We start from the raw sequence: 15,708 nt of genomic DNA on the forward strand, positions 1-15,708 counted from the left end.
AAGGCCCAATACAGCCACTAGGCAGCTTGCTAGTTCACATTGATTAATCACATAAAAATGTAAATATTCTCTGGGAAAAAAAATATACAATGTCTCACACATTGAAAACAATTTTTAAAAATGGAACAGCCTCGCTATAACAGTCAGTCAGTTAGATATGCAGTGGGTAAGCTGTCTAAGTAGCTATAGCTTCACGTAATACATGCTGGGTTTAAAATACTTCTCAGAAAGCAATAGGATTTCTGATCAATGGATTAACAAAAAGCAAACACTATATTAAAATAGTACTAGACTCTACAATGACACATTTAATCCTTAGATAGGCAATAAATTGTTGACTAGTTGCTAGTAAACTAGATGTTTAAATTAAATTCATACAGTTCTTTGCAGAATGTGAATACTATTCAATTGGCAATGGTATAATTCTTCTTTCTGCAGTGATGAAACCCATTCTTGGTACTGAAATTCAGCAACTGCTTTCAAATTAATTTGTGAATACTTACAGAATTTGTAACTAAGCTGTCAAGTGTATAAGATGAGTGAGAGTTGGAGAAGTGAAGAACAAGGGGTTATCAAGACTGGAAATCAGAAATATATTTACAATAGTAAGTAAACCATTTTTGATACCTTGCATTTAAGGTTTCCCTGCAGTTTTTAGTTGGTGAATGATTGACTATTTTTTGTTGCAACACTCATAACCATGTTCAAATTATTCATAACTTAATGTGGGAAGCTCCACTTTTTCATTATTGATGTTGGATCAGTTGATCTAAAAAGGCCTTTGAATCTTTATTTCAAACAAAGTTGATTTTAGAATAATATTGAAAGGAAAACATTTGAAGTGAAACCACATTGATTTTTTTTTCACAAGATTCGGATAGATCAGTTTAAAAAGATAATAAAATTATTTAAATTTTTTAGAAGTTTTAAAATGCTATGAAATTGCATCTGGCTTGTTACACAGTGCTGACATTTTCATGGAAGCACATTTGTAGTTAATTGCATTTCAGGAGCCTATGTGTCTATTCTAAAGGGATGGTGTTAACTGTTATCTCAACTTGAATTATTATGGAAAAAGGTGAAAAGCAAAATAAAACGCATAACATTTGCTAATGATTTCGGAGCTTGAATAAAGGAAGAATGTTCAAAAGGAAAAGTCACTGATTAACTCAACTGCATAATTTTAGCGGTGAGAATAAAGAGAAGACTCAAGGCGATAATCCAATCAATTTTCATGATATTCATTTATATTATTCAGATTGTGTGTGAACTTCAAAGTTGATCTAAAATATAATTCAAATTGCTACAAAACTTGCTGTTGCAATCTATAAAGTTAGAAAATTTAGTTTACGGTTTTCAGCATTTTGAATCTTGCAAAAGTAAGAAAATGTACAATTGGGATTGATTGTTTTCATGATAAAAAGAACATTCTATCACTTGTTAATTGCTAAGAAAATTGTTTTCAATGGTAAATGCATAGAATAATCATCTGAGAAAGTAATTCCCTCTCTGGTTATAAAGAGCTGAAAAGCAATTTAAAAACTGGCTGAGTGAGAAAAGGTTTGAAAGTTCTTTAAAGGCTTGTAAATGCTTGTAATGGTGGAGTCAAATTGAGAAAGTTGTGCCAAATTCTTGAGGGCAATTTATCATTAAACTTTCATAGGATTTCCTGAGAGCAGATGGACTCAGTGCAATTATTCATGTGAACTCCCAATCTCATTGTGTATGTAATGAGTCCTGTGAAGAAAGTGCTTTGGGAGTGTGACTTATTTTCCAGACCCGGTATAATAGGATTCATAATGAAATATCTCTCTCCCTGACTCCATCCCCACTTACCTGTTAACCTCTACCCTTCAGCCCCAACCTCATCTTCAGCATAAATACCACTTCCTCCTAGCTGCTATCCATTCTGAAATGTTACTTGAAATGTTACCTCTGCTTTTTTCCCACAGATGCGGCCAGACCTGGTGAGTTTCATCGGCAATTTATGATTTTGTTGCATTATGAAATTAACAATGGATGCAATGGACTTATTCCTGGGTTGTGATTTGGTTGGAGTCAAGTTTACAGTGTCATCTATAATCACTGAAAGCCGAAGGGATGTTAAAGAGATGGCACACTGACAAGCACAAGTTCCAGGTGATGTGATATTGTAAGTGGTGAACAGAGCAATGACTAAACAAAGTCCATCCACAGGCGTCAAAAATAATACCACAGTGAATGTTAGAGTGGCCAAAACATTCCGTAATAGTAGAGGATAAGTCAAAACAAACATTTAGCATATCTTCATTCATTGCGACTCAGCAAGTAGACACCATATTAAACAAGTTAGCACAGTCAGTGACAAGTGAAGCAGAAATTAAAGAGTTGCAAAGTGTTGTTATATTAGAGACAGAGTCATTAGAAAAATCAAATCAGTACAATTAGTGCCGCGACCAGTTTTATTTGAAAAACCATTCAGTGAACTGCCAGTAGATTGTGTAGGCCTGTTACCAAAAACAGAAGCAGGCCACCAGAATACCTTTAGACTTACAGATATGACAGCCTAATTTCCAGACGTTATTCCTATAAGAACAATTATAGCTAAAGTGTTAATGGAAAAGTTAACTCAACTTTTGACACATTGTGGCTTACTGATTGAAATTAAATTTTATCAAGGTTCTAACTTTATGACTTAAACTTTTCCAGGGATAATTAGCAATCTCAGTAGAAAACAATTGGGTTAGATTTCTTACTATTTGTGACAGAGATGTCCCAAATGAATCTTCTGGACTTTGAACTTTTGAATTAATCTATCATCATGAGATAAGAGGTCCATTAAAATTGATAAAGGAAATGTATTTAAAGTAGAAAGATGAATATCCTCAATATTGGATTATATGTTCATGTTTCAGAGAGACTCAGGAGCATGTAAAGTAGCAAAAGAGCATTTAAAAGCTTCACATATAAAAATGAAGCATAGAAACACAGAAAATAGAAGCAGGAGCAGACCCTTATTGAATTCATTCAATGTTTTGGTCTCAACTGCTTTCATAATAATGGATTCCACAGGCTCACCACTCTCTGAGTGAAGAAATTTCTCCTCATCAACGGTTTACTCTGTATCCTCACACCATGACCTTTGGTTCTAAACTCCCTCACCATTGTGAACATTCCTGCATCTTGCTTGTCTAGTTTTATGTGAATTTTTTACGTGTCTATGAGACCCCCTTCATTCATCTGAACTCCTTTGAATATAATCCTAACTCATTTATCCTCTCCTCATATGTCAATCCTGCAATGAAAGAATGGGCAGACAAACATGCTATGACTTGTGATGATACTATAGCTTTAAGAGGTCTATTTTGTCCTTTTTTTAAGGGAGATGTTAAGGTAGAGAATTGAACTGTCTATTGAAAACTTGTAAAGTAAACTTGTGAGGCCTTGAGTTTTTTTAATTGGAACAATAGAAGTAGCCTGAATGGGTGTGGTCAAGTTTTTTAGTTTTTCAGTAGCAGTTGTTGCTGGAGTCACAGCAGGGTTGGAAGCTGCAGGGTTGGAAGCTGCAGAGTTTTCTCTTGATGTTTTTTCCTCCAGGGCAACTAGAATTGCCTGTGACATAATCAATTTTATTGATTTTGCCTTTGCCAAGATTATGTTTTTGGCCCACTACTGTTTGTCATTTTCATAAATGACCTCAATGAGGGCATAGAAGGATGGGCTCGTAAATTTACAGATGACACTAAGGTCGATGGAGTTGTGAATATTGCCGAAGAATGTTGCAGGTTACAGAGGGTCAAAGATAAGCTGCAGAACTGGGCTGATGGGTGGCAAATGGAGTTTAATGTGGAAAAGTATCAGGTGATTCACTTTGGAAAGAGTAACAGCAACGCAGAGTACTGGAATAACGGTAAGATTCTCGGTAGTGTGAATGAGCAGAGAGACCATGTACATAGATCCCTGCAAGTTGCAACCCAGGTTGATAGAGCTGTTAAGAAGGTGTACAGTCTTTTAGCTTTTATTGGTAGAGGGATTGAGTTTCGGAGCCATGAGGTCATGTGTACAAAACTCTAGCACGGCCACACTTGGAGTATTGCGTACAGTTCTGGTCACCGCATTATAGGAAAGTTGTGGGATCATTGGAAAGGGTGCAGAGGAGATTTACTAGGATGTTGCCTGGTATGGAGGAAAGGTCTTATGAGGAAAGGCTGAGGGACTTGAGGCTGTTTTTATTAGAGAGAAGAAGGTTGAGAAGTGACTTAATAAAGGCATACAAAATAATCGGAGGATTAGAATTGAGGTGGACAGTGAGAGCCTTTTTCCTCTGATGTGATAGCTAGCACAAAGGGACATAGCTTTAAATTGAGAGATGATAGATATAGGACAAATGTCAGACGTAGTTTCTTTACTCAGAGAGTAGCAGGGGCATGGAATGCCCTGCCTGCAACTGCAGTAGACTCACCAACTTTAAGGGCATTTGAATGATCATTGAATAACCATATGGATGATATTGAAATAGTGCAGGTTAGATGCGCTTCAAATTTATTTCACAGGTTGGCTCAACATCGAGGGCTGAAGAGCCTGTAATGCGCTGGAATGTTCTATGTTGTATGTTTATGGTACATTACTATATTGGAATAGTTATTGAAAAATAATCAATCATTCTTTTATGTTTTTCAATAGAGTTAAGTTATTACAATTTCCTCTTTCTTTTGTTGCATTTTAACTAAAGTGTATGAATAAAGTGTGTTTTGATTCAAATCTGGTATTTTCACCAATCAAATTGCATCCCGAACAAAAACCCTGGCACTTGTCTTTAAAATAAGAAAACGTTTGGGTCCAGGCTATCTTCTTAATATATTTTGAAGAAGTTTGGTCTGGTCCACAACAGACATTTCACATGGGCGACAAGGTGCCTTTGGAAGAGTGATGTGAAATGTAGTGGTCCACAAAGCTAGTTAGGAGGGTTCGTAAAATACGTTATCTGATAAATACTCTTGATCATAACACACATATGATAGATGATAAGAATAGTGGACTCCAAATGGGCACTTTTAGGTAGTTTGACAACGTTTCTTTCACAATTGAAACAACCCTGGGAATAGTGGGGTTTGACTTCCCAATAAGTCATGGCATCAACTTGTTTGCAGTCAACAGCGGATATATCTGAAACATCTACTTCGGTATTATGATGTAACAACTTGCATTAATTTACACTGCATAAGAAGTGTAACAGTGTTATTTCATACAACAAAGATCTATCAAAAGCTGGAGAATATTTTGCTTTGTACTAAATATGACATCTGTCCCTTCAGGCGTCTTGTGTGCATTTTTGGCTGTTTCAGCCAGTTCGGCTGCCTTAGAAGCCTTCTTCAGTAGATCTTCATTTGTACTCCTCAACAGCATATTGAATATTTAATCCATTATTTCAGTCAGTTTTCAAATATATGATGGAAGACTGAATTCCTTCAGGCTGGTGTAACCAATGTAAGCTCTATCCCAACACAATTTGTGAGAATTGGCCAACATCTAGCAGACAACAACTGGGAAACTATACTGCAACAAAAATTGCAAGGAGGAGTTGATCTAATGACACTAAATTCATGCAATATTATTCTTGCCTGAGACACAGGAAATTTGTATTTATTTGTTATTTCGCTGAGTGAATTGTACAGCTGTCAGGAGAAGTTTCATGGGTGAGCCAAATAATGTTAAGCAAATGAGAAAATCTATTTTGGAGACAGTGTGTGCTCAGGGCATTTCACTGGTTATTGTAATGGTCTATAAAACATTTATTTTTTAAATGTTATTTACTAAAACAAGATTTGAAACTGCAAACTTTTTTTATTGTTTAGGATCTAATAATAAATATTCTCATGTTAAGAAAGCTAGGGATCAAATAAAATGAAAAACTCTTCAACTGTGCCTCATTGATGTAATTCAACTGCAATCTCAGAAAAATCACAAATGTTCCATTTCAGCTTAACATCAAAATGTTCATACTCTCAGAAAAATTAAAAGCGCAGGTAAACTTATTTGCATTGCAGCTACTTTCATGATGCTGATGGGGATTGTGGAAACTGACTATTGTACATATCAGACATTGAACAATATTGTTGTCTTGAGTCATTATTTTTGGCAATTCTTCACCATAGCATCCTCTGGAATCAGGGATTGAAGGTGACTCTCACTTAGCCTTTCTTTTTTTTGATATTATTGGTGAATTGGGTGAATTCCCTTCCTTATAAGAAAAGGTATACATTTCCAGTCCTTCTAACTCCCTGATTTTCTTTTAATTTACGGTGGCTCAGTGGTTAAGCACTGCTGCCTCACACCTCCAGAGACCACCCTCGGGCGACTGTCTGTGTGAAGTTTGTACATTCTCCCAATGTCTATGAGGGCTTCCTCCGGGTGCTCCAGTTTCTTCCCTAATCCAAAGATGTGCAGGTCAGTGGATTGGCCATGCTAAGTCACCCATTGTGTCCAGGGATGTGTAGGTTTGGTTGATTAGCAATGGGAAATTCAGGGTTACAGGGATCTGGTAGGGAGGTGGGATGCTCTTTGGAGGGTCGGTGTGCACCCAATGGGCCAAATGGCCGGCTTCCACACTGTAGCGATTCTATAATTATATGATTCGATCTCAGGGTTCAAAGTAGACAATAGTTTGCTCTGGTATGTTTACTGAAGAGGGGAACTATATTTAGTTTCACCATTCAGCTATACCTAACAGTCCCCAATCATTCAATCATTTCTGACATAATTCTATGCACTGATCATTCTTTCAGTGAAGAAAGAGTGTATTATAGACTCATACACTTTTACTTTGCTAAGCTGAATCAGTGTCCCCTTGTTCTACTCATAATTTAAAGGAATATTTTGAATTTTCCTTTCCATACCATTTGCTATTTTATCTACCTCTCTAAGGTCACAATTCAACAATGTCATTTCAGGGACAAAATCCTCAAGTTTCTCTAGTCTTTCATCTAAACACAGATTTGTAACATTAAGAATGAGACCAGCTCAGCACTAATTATATTTTACCAGACATCAACACATTCAAAATGAATTTTAATCAGTTTTATTTAATGAGGTTCTATTAAATGGGAAATAGTCATTTCAATTGCAATGTCACAGGTGACCATGAATTCCATTGAACTGTTAAATTTCATTCATTATTTTCAAACATTTGTTTTTAGATGCAGAATGTCTGTAATTTATAAATCCTGTTCATATTTCATAATCCCCATGAACAATTCTTTTCAATAGGGAAGTTACTAATACATTACAACAGAAGCAAAATGCTGCTGTTTCTGGAAATCTGAAATAAGAACAGTACGTAGGTGGAAAATCTCAGTGGATTGAATTCACATATCAGGTCAATCACCTTTCATCCAAAAATTGCAGACTGACATGTTCTTCTGACTTAAACACATTCCATTTTTCACACAACCCATTATTTAATATTCTGAAATACACATTGTGAGTAGGAATATAAAAATCTTGGCAGATGTGTTCAAAAATTTAGATTCACAGGAGATGTCTGCAGTGAAACATACAGCGTAACCCAAAGTCACGATGAAGTCCCCTGTAACTGCAGTGAACATGGCCATGTACGGCAGGTTAAGAATTTCAATACTTTCAGATGCTTGCTGTGAAGTACAGTAACCTTACATTTATTTCTGGAGAATCACGTGAACCAAAGCGCAAACGTGTCATCTTATGTTATGCTCTACTACGCTGCGATGATCAGTCCTCAGACATGTTTCTGGTTTCTCTGATGTGGGAATATTCTTCTATTCTGTGTGAAACACTTCCTTTCAATCCTTTTCAAATATTTATACTGAAGCTCCTCTGCTTACAGTCTTTCTCCTCTGTACCATCTTATAGATTATACAATGGTTACTGAAGGGGAATTTTCTACTTTGATGCTTCTGGGAGTAAACACCACTGTTTTTTATAGCATAGATATCAGACCACACAGGCACTATACCTTTAAAACAGTAGCTTGAAAGGAATAGCCTAAAAGTTTCAGTGACTCTGTCAATGCCATGGACTCTGTGGTCAGTTAGCTATGTGCACATACTGTTACCTTTCCTAACATCACTAAGCATAGAACCCAGACATGTATATATCTATGATATTGTGGTTAACATTGTAAATATATATGTACATTATTGGAAATAAACTTCAAGAAATCTTTGTATGTCTGTGATATTATGGTTAACATTGTAAATATAGACACTATACCTTTAAAACAGTAGCTTCAGAGTAATAGTTTAAAGATACTGTCTCACTTTCAGTGACTCTGTCAATGCCATGGGCTCTGTAGTCAGTTAGCTATGTGCACGTACTGTTACCTTTCCTAGCATCACTAAGCATAGAACCCAGACATGTGTATATCTATGATACTCTGGTTAACATTGTAAATATGTATATTGGAAATAAATGTCAAGAAATCTGTGTATATCTGTGATATTATAGTACTGTGTCCAGTTTTGGTCCCCACACCTCAGGAAGGACATACTGGCACTGGAGCATGTCCAGCAGAGGTTCACACGGATGATCCCTGGAATGGTAGGTCTAACATATGAGGATCCTGGGATTGTATTCATTGGAGTTTAGAAGATTAAGGGGAGATTTAATAGAAACATACAAAATAATACATGGCTTGGAAAGGGTAGATACTAGCAAATTGTTTCCATTAGACGAGGAGACTAGGACCCGTGGACACAGCCTTAGAATTAGAGGGGGTCAATTCAGAACAGAAATGTGGAGACATTTCTTCAGCCAAAGAGTGGTGGACCTGTGGAATTCATTGCCGCAGAGTGCAGTGGAGGCCAGGATGCTAAATGTCTTCAAGGCAGAGTTTGATAAATTCTTGATGTCACAAGGAATTAAGGGCTACGGGGAGAATGCGGGTAAGTGGAGTTGAAATGCCCATCAGCCATGATTGAATGGCGGAGTGGACACGATGGGCCAAATGGCCTTACTTCCACTCCTATGTCTTATGGTCTTATTATGGTTAACATTGTAAATATATATATATAATCGTAAATAAACTTTAAGAAATCTGTTTCAGCAAGAATCTGACCCTTTGTTGTATGTTATGCAGACTAACATATAGAAAACCATAAACTGCATCATGTGAACAGCAAGTTGTGTACTAAAAACTTGCTGTTAAAGCGAGTTAATGTCAAGAAGTGGCTGCTAAAGGGCTGAAAAGGTGGAAGCAGCATGATGTTTATGCAAACTGACAGTCATCCATCAATCCGTCTGCATTCAGAGTTGAAGTTACAACTATTACCAAGACAGAAGCGTTACAACCAAAACTAAAACATTCAACTTGCTGTAAAGCACAGTGGTACCCAACCTCTTTCTGTCTCTTTAAAGTAAACAAACACAAGAGTGATTGTTAATCGTTTTTTAAACGCACTTTTAAAAGGTGCTGAAGAGCAGCTCTGATCCAAGAAAGTAATTCTGGAAAAAAAAGTACAGAAAACAAAAACAGAAGAAAATGTTTTCTATACTGAAAAGACTTCTCCATATCTAGATGTCAGTCAATTCAGTGGTTTTTCCTTTTCTGAAACAGTATAATAAAAGTACATGTGACATCATGACTGCTTCTTTTTTCGCACAAAGACCATCTCAGGTATGGGTATGCAACTTTTAACAGGCCAAAACACAGGCTAAATAATAGAATACAATACAAAAGCAAGCAAAAAAAAGCAAAACAAGCATCATACTGTAATATAGATTTTACTGGAAGTTTATGAAGCCTAAAGCTACACAATAACGATGTAAAGGAAACATCTAGCCATGAACAGGTTTGTCACCAACCCTTTGTCAGGTCAAGGATTCACCAACCACTGCAGTCTATTTATTTTCATTCAATTATTCCCATGGAGTCAAATTGCTATAAATTTGCAACAAATTGCTACATTAGCTCCATATTCCTCAATTTCAATCCTTTGTTCATTAGTACCACATGTTGGAGATTTCTATCTTTGATTTCAGTGGTTGAGTCTTGTTGGTTTCCAACATTCTCAATTCTACAGCAATGAGTATTGATTTTCTGGTTGCCCATTCTATTTTTTCCATTTCAGAATCATGGGTTCACTTCCCATTCCAGAACAAGAACAGTATACCCACATGAACACAAAAATCAAGGCTCGTGCAGAACCGCAGGACAAATGGAACATTGCATCTTTCAGTGGGAACTTTAAACTGGGATCCTACCCCTACATAGCAACAATGGCGATACTTCAAATGTACTTCATTGGTTGTGAAGCACTTTGAGAAGCTTTATTGCAAGTATTTCTTATTTTTTTGTAAACTTGCCAACAGTAATCCCTTTTATACTTTTTGAGCAGTAACCCAAATGGAAAGTTTTTGTGGTCATCTTCTGTAGGACTTAGTGGAACTTTTAACTTCAACGAGGACATCAAATTGGTACCAATCAGACATTATATAGGAGGTTGGCCTCACAGTAAAAGCAATTGAGTGGAGTGGGCACTGGGTGGTCGAGCTGTTCCCTCCCATTTTGTGACCTGCCAAAGTCAAATTTCACTCTTCATATCCCATCCACAATATCTCCTATTGATGTACTGTATGACATTTGTTAGCAACTAATCTTGGGTTACTGCTTTCTAACTGAAGATCTTTTCTAACTTACTTCAGTTGCATGACACGTCAAAAGAACAAAGGAGTTTTATCTTGAATGTCCAGGTCTTACATGCATTGCTACTGGCAAAGCTGGTCTGTCTGTTGAATTCAATATCAGCTGTTCGGATGATGTCTTTCAAGTGTTTGTTATCAATTGACTTCAATACAGCCAAAGGCAGCACAGACTTGTTACATTTTTTCTAAGGGCCTGCTGCCGCAGTGAAAAAATCTCTTCCAAAATTACTCTCCCCTTGTACATCAGGGCAATGCTTTGGCTATAATGTTTTACTTTCGTGATATGTCCAATTCATCTCATACTCTACATTTTATTGAGTTATGCATCTTAAACAAGTAAACAATCATTGTTAAAAATTAAATGACATTTCTTCCTTAAAAATAAAGCTGAATGTTTTACATTTTGCATCTTTGGTTATCTCAAATATTTAATGAGTTCAGCATGGATTTCAACAGAAACAGATTTTAAAACTCATTCACCAAGGATAGTATCTTGTTCCTCACTTCTTTTTGAATAATGGAATGCAAAATATTTTTCAGAACCCTGACTATAAATTTCATATAGTTCTAAAGTTAATAATAAAGCTTTAAGTTGTGCTTTATCTTAAACCTGCCTAAATGGTTTATGGTTAATTTGCCATCAATTAAATGTTTGCAAGATAATCTTACTCAATTTCCTTTTACAAGTTTGAGACTTCCAAAAACTACTATGTCAATCAGATTACTTTGACCAAGAGGAACTTTGCCTTCATTTACATCTCTCTCTCTGTTCTCTGGTTATTGTTTTCTTTTTCCTGATACAAACTAGTCTTATTGCTGCTTCAAATGCTCTTCAACTTACTTTTCAGACAGGAGAATGCCATCTTTTTTTTTGCTGAAACCACCTCATTATTTCTTCCTTGGAAATCTTATGTTTTGAACCAATGTTCCTCCCTTTTCATCTTTTGAAAAGCTGAAACCAGGCTGTCCCATGACCGCATAGAAATCCAGACCGTAACTTTCATTATCAGGATCATACCTGATGCCCAGATCCATGTGCTCCTGAATCCCAAAGCCAATGCTTCCAGTGTTGCAGAAGTTACACTTCCTCAGTTCATATTCCCGAATCTTTAGACCTTTCTCCAGAATTTCCTCAGTCTCGGCTCCTTGGATTGTGCAATGAACGGCAATCTTCTCTCTTCATTTGATGCCAAATGATTGCACGTTACAGTAAGCTTTGGAAGACCCTGGGATCTGGTCAGTGAGTTGCTCCAACACGTTAGCAGCTCTGGTGAGTCTGTCACCACTTTCATCAGGCAGCTTTTTGAACATAGCTTCCCAATGTGGAGTTCATGTGTAAGATCTTCCTTTTTTTCACCTGCCATTCCCACAGCAGCTTGACAGTAAAGGTTTCAGCTGAATTTTCAGCCTTGTGTCAGTGCTTCATCCCTTAGAACCAGGATGAAAATTTGTGATATTTATTACCATTAGATCCAATGTAGGAGTTCCACTACTTCATTTTAGCAACACGCCAAACAGTTTCTTAACGGGATTACATGCCTTGGGCTGAAGCTTACATCTTTAGGCTAAGTCTAAGTTGCATCAGGTTTTTTGGAGGGTTTTCTCACTGTATGTTACCAACTCACTGCATTAATTACCTACCAACTCCACAGCATGTGTCACGTTGGATTCCAGTACCATCTTACCATTTGCCATTCCCAGAGCAACTAACCACTCAACAGATATCTGCCCAAACAGCACCATCCCTCATGCCATACTATTTGTAAAAGGTTGCTGTGACCTCAGGTTAGCACTAGTATTCTGAAGTTGCTTTAGTATTGATGGCTACAATCTGAAGATGAAATGGAAGATGGCCCCACACTTCTCCAAACATTTCTTATTCATGCCATTATCCAAATGTCTTTTAAACATTATAACTGGACCCATATCCACCACTTCCTATGGAAGTTCATTCCACACATGAACCACTCTCTGTGTAAAACAATTGCCCTCATGTCTTTTAAAAATCTTTCTTTTCTCACCTTAAAAATATCCCCCCTAGTCTTGAAATTCACACTCTCCAGGGAAAATAAACATCTGCCAATTCATCTTATCAATACCCCTCATTACTTTATAAATCTCCATTAGGCCACCTCTCAACCTCCTACGCTCCATTGAAAAAAGTCTCAGTCTATCTAGCCTCTCCTTCCATTCCTAGCAACATTCTGGTGAATTTCTTCTGAACCTTCTCTAGCTTAACAGTATCCTTCCTATAACAGGGAGACCAGAACTGGACACAGTACTCCAGAAGATGCCTCACCAAGGTCCTGTATAATCTCAATTTAGCCTCCCAACTCCTTTACTCAAAGATCTGAGTAATGAATAATTATAATAATAATAACAACAACAACAATAATCATGTATCCATCCAGATGTCTTTTAAATGTTGTAAATGTACCAGTTTCCATCACTTCCTCTGGCAGCTCGTTCTATACATACATCATCTTCTGTGTGAGAAAGTGACCCCTGGGTCCTTTTTATATCTTTGCCCTCTCACCTTAAACCTCTGACCTCTAAGCTTTGGACTCTCCTATTGTGGGAAAATACCTTGGCTATTCATCCTATCTACACCCCTCATGATTTTATAAACTTTTATTAGGTCACCCCCTCACCCTCTGATGCTCCAGGGAATAGCCTCTCCCTATAGCTCAAACCCTCCAGTCCTGGCCACATCCTTGTAAATCTTTGCTGCACCTTCTCAAGTTGAACGACATCCTTCATATCCTAGTTGTGTTACTAACAATCTTGAAATAGTGATCCGAGATATTGAGATACCAACCAATCGAAACAGAATACAGAGGAGCCTCGATCATCCGAAGGACACTGGTGGGGAGGATTTCATTTGGTTAATTGAATTCTGGATAATCGACTGTTGGATAACATAGTCTAGCCGAGCATCGGGACCTTACGATCTTGCCGGTTAATCTGATATTCGGATAATTGAATGCCGGATAATTGAGGTTCCTCTGTACCCTTCTTTACTCTGTCAAAATTGTCCATAATTTTGAACACCCCAAAAAGGTTACCTTTTGATCTTCTCTGCTCCATGGAGAATAAGCCCAACCTCTCTAACCCTTCCTTCAAGCTAAAATCCTTCGTTATTGGTATCATTTCAGCCACCTTTGAACTCTCTCTGGGGCTTTAAAAATCCTTGGAGTAGATTGAATATATTGAAATAGATTTCAGGGCTTGTTTGTTCTTTTCTTGCCCTTGTTACCATTGTGCTCTTTTATTTTGTGTTCTCTATTCCTTTATTTTTCACTGTTATGTTCAATGTGTTTATTTGTCAATTTAAGAAATACAGACCTGTCGTATCAAATTATACAGTTATGCAGTTATACAGAGCCTTGTTGAGGCCACACATCGAGTAATGTGTGCAGTTTTGGTCTCCAAGACTGAGGAGGGACATCCTTGCTACTAAGAGAGTCCAGCGAAGGTTCACCAGACTGATTCTCGAGATAGCAGGACTGACATAATGGGAAAGGTTGGATCAACTGGGTTTGCACTCGCTGGAGTTTAGAAGAATGAGGGGTTTCTCATAGACACATATAAACCCCTGATGGGACTGGATAGATTGGATGCAGGAAGGATGTTCCTGATGTTAGGGAAGTCCAGAACTAGGGGTCACACTCTAAGAATAAGGGATAAGCCATTTAGGATTGAGATGAGGAAGAATTTCTTCACTCAGAGTCGTGAACCACAGAAAGCTGTTGGAGCCAGTTCATTAAATATATTCGAGGGAGCTGGACATGGCCTTTGTGGCTAAAGGGATCAAGGGGCATAGAGAGAGGGTGGGAATGGGATACTGAGATTGTATGTTCAACCATGATCATATTGAATGGTGGTGCACGCTCAAAGGGCCGAAGGGCCTGCACCTATTTTCTATGCTTCTGTGTTTCAGCCACTAGAGGGTACTTGCACCAAATAAGGCGAAATAATGTCACATGGGCTTCCCTGAGGTTTCACACTGAATTGGGGAGATAAAATGGCAGAACCAAACATCCTTTACAAAGAGATAAGCTTCTTTTGTTCACAAAATCAGTTTTTGATACTTAGATAGCTACATATTTTCATCAGGAATACTCTGCATTTAAGTTGAAATGAGCCTCTGATGTTTAAATACACTTTTAAATCTGTAGGAAGCCTTTTAACTGCTATATCTTAACTTTTAAATCAGGAAACCAACCGATAGGTTTTTAAAAGAAAGAGATACAAGACTTTTGGCGAGAAAGAACTTACATTTTAAGTAGAAGAAAGTCCAGACAGCCTCCTGGCTTCTATAGCAGATCTGTACTCATCGAAAATGTAAACACTCCAAATGCATTCACATACAGAGCTCTCCAACCTTCAATGAGAACTCCAGGAAGATGGTATCATTTGTAATCTACAATGCCCTCACAATCTACCAAAGTTGCAGTGATGGGATTGCTCCTGTCAGTGGGATATATAAACCCGCTAACCTTGCAGGACACCTACCTACTGTGTCCCTTCTTGCAGCTCTTGTCTCTCAGGTGCCCTGTAGACTAAGGACAGTGTCTGTGCTTTTGGCTGCATGTGAGAGAGAGAAACAGCAATGGCATTTCCATAATGGCATTCCTCTCGCACTAGTTCTTGCTCTGTTTGCATAGCCTGGCCGAGTATCCGAAAGAAGAAAGGCACAACAGGACAACTGTAATGAGGACAGGCAGGGAAAGTAAAAGCTGAGTCAGGGGAGATTGTGACAGGAGCAGGGTGTGGGACATGAGAAGGACCAGTAGGTAGGAGGATACAGTCTTCTTCAAGGCTGGCAGCTCTGCTGCTGGTGACAGCCTCCCCATTGATAGCAAACCCCCCCCCGCCACCTTCTTCTCTGCAGCTGTGCTGCCACCTGCAGGTTAGTTAATGTGGCCCCTATAAGGTTCAGACTCACGTTCAATAGAGAGTATGGTGTCAGTGCAAGTTGTGCAATCTGTTGGGATGATGTGTTCGATATGGTTCAATAGCTGGCAAAGTATGCAAGATAAGAGATGTAGC

General features: G+C 37.9%; 1 pseudogene; it reads right to left on the reverse strand.

Moving 5' to 3' along the window:
* Window positions 1-11,493: 11,493 nt before the first annotated feature.
* On the reverse strand, window positions 11,494-12,020 carry LOC132825683 (large ribosomal subunit protein uL5-like; annotated as a pseudogene).
* Between the last annotated feature and the right edge of the window lie 3,688 nt (window positions 12,021-15,708).

The sequence above is a fragment of the Hemiscyllium ocellatum genome, chromosome 21, assembly GCF_020745735.1.
Source record: "Hemiscyllium ocellatum isolate sHemOce1 chromosome 21, sHemOce1.pat.X.cur, whole genome shotgun sequence".
Taxonomy (NCBI): domain Eukaryota; kingdom Metazoa; phylum Chordata; class Chondrichthyes; order Orectolobiformes; family Hemiscylliidae; genus Hemiscyllium; species Hemiscyllium ocellatum.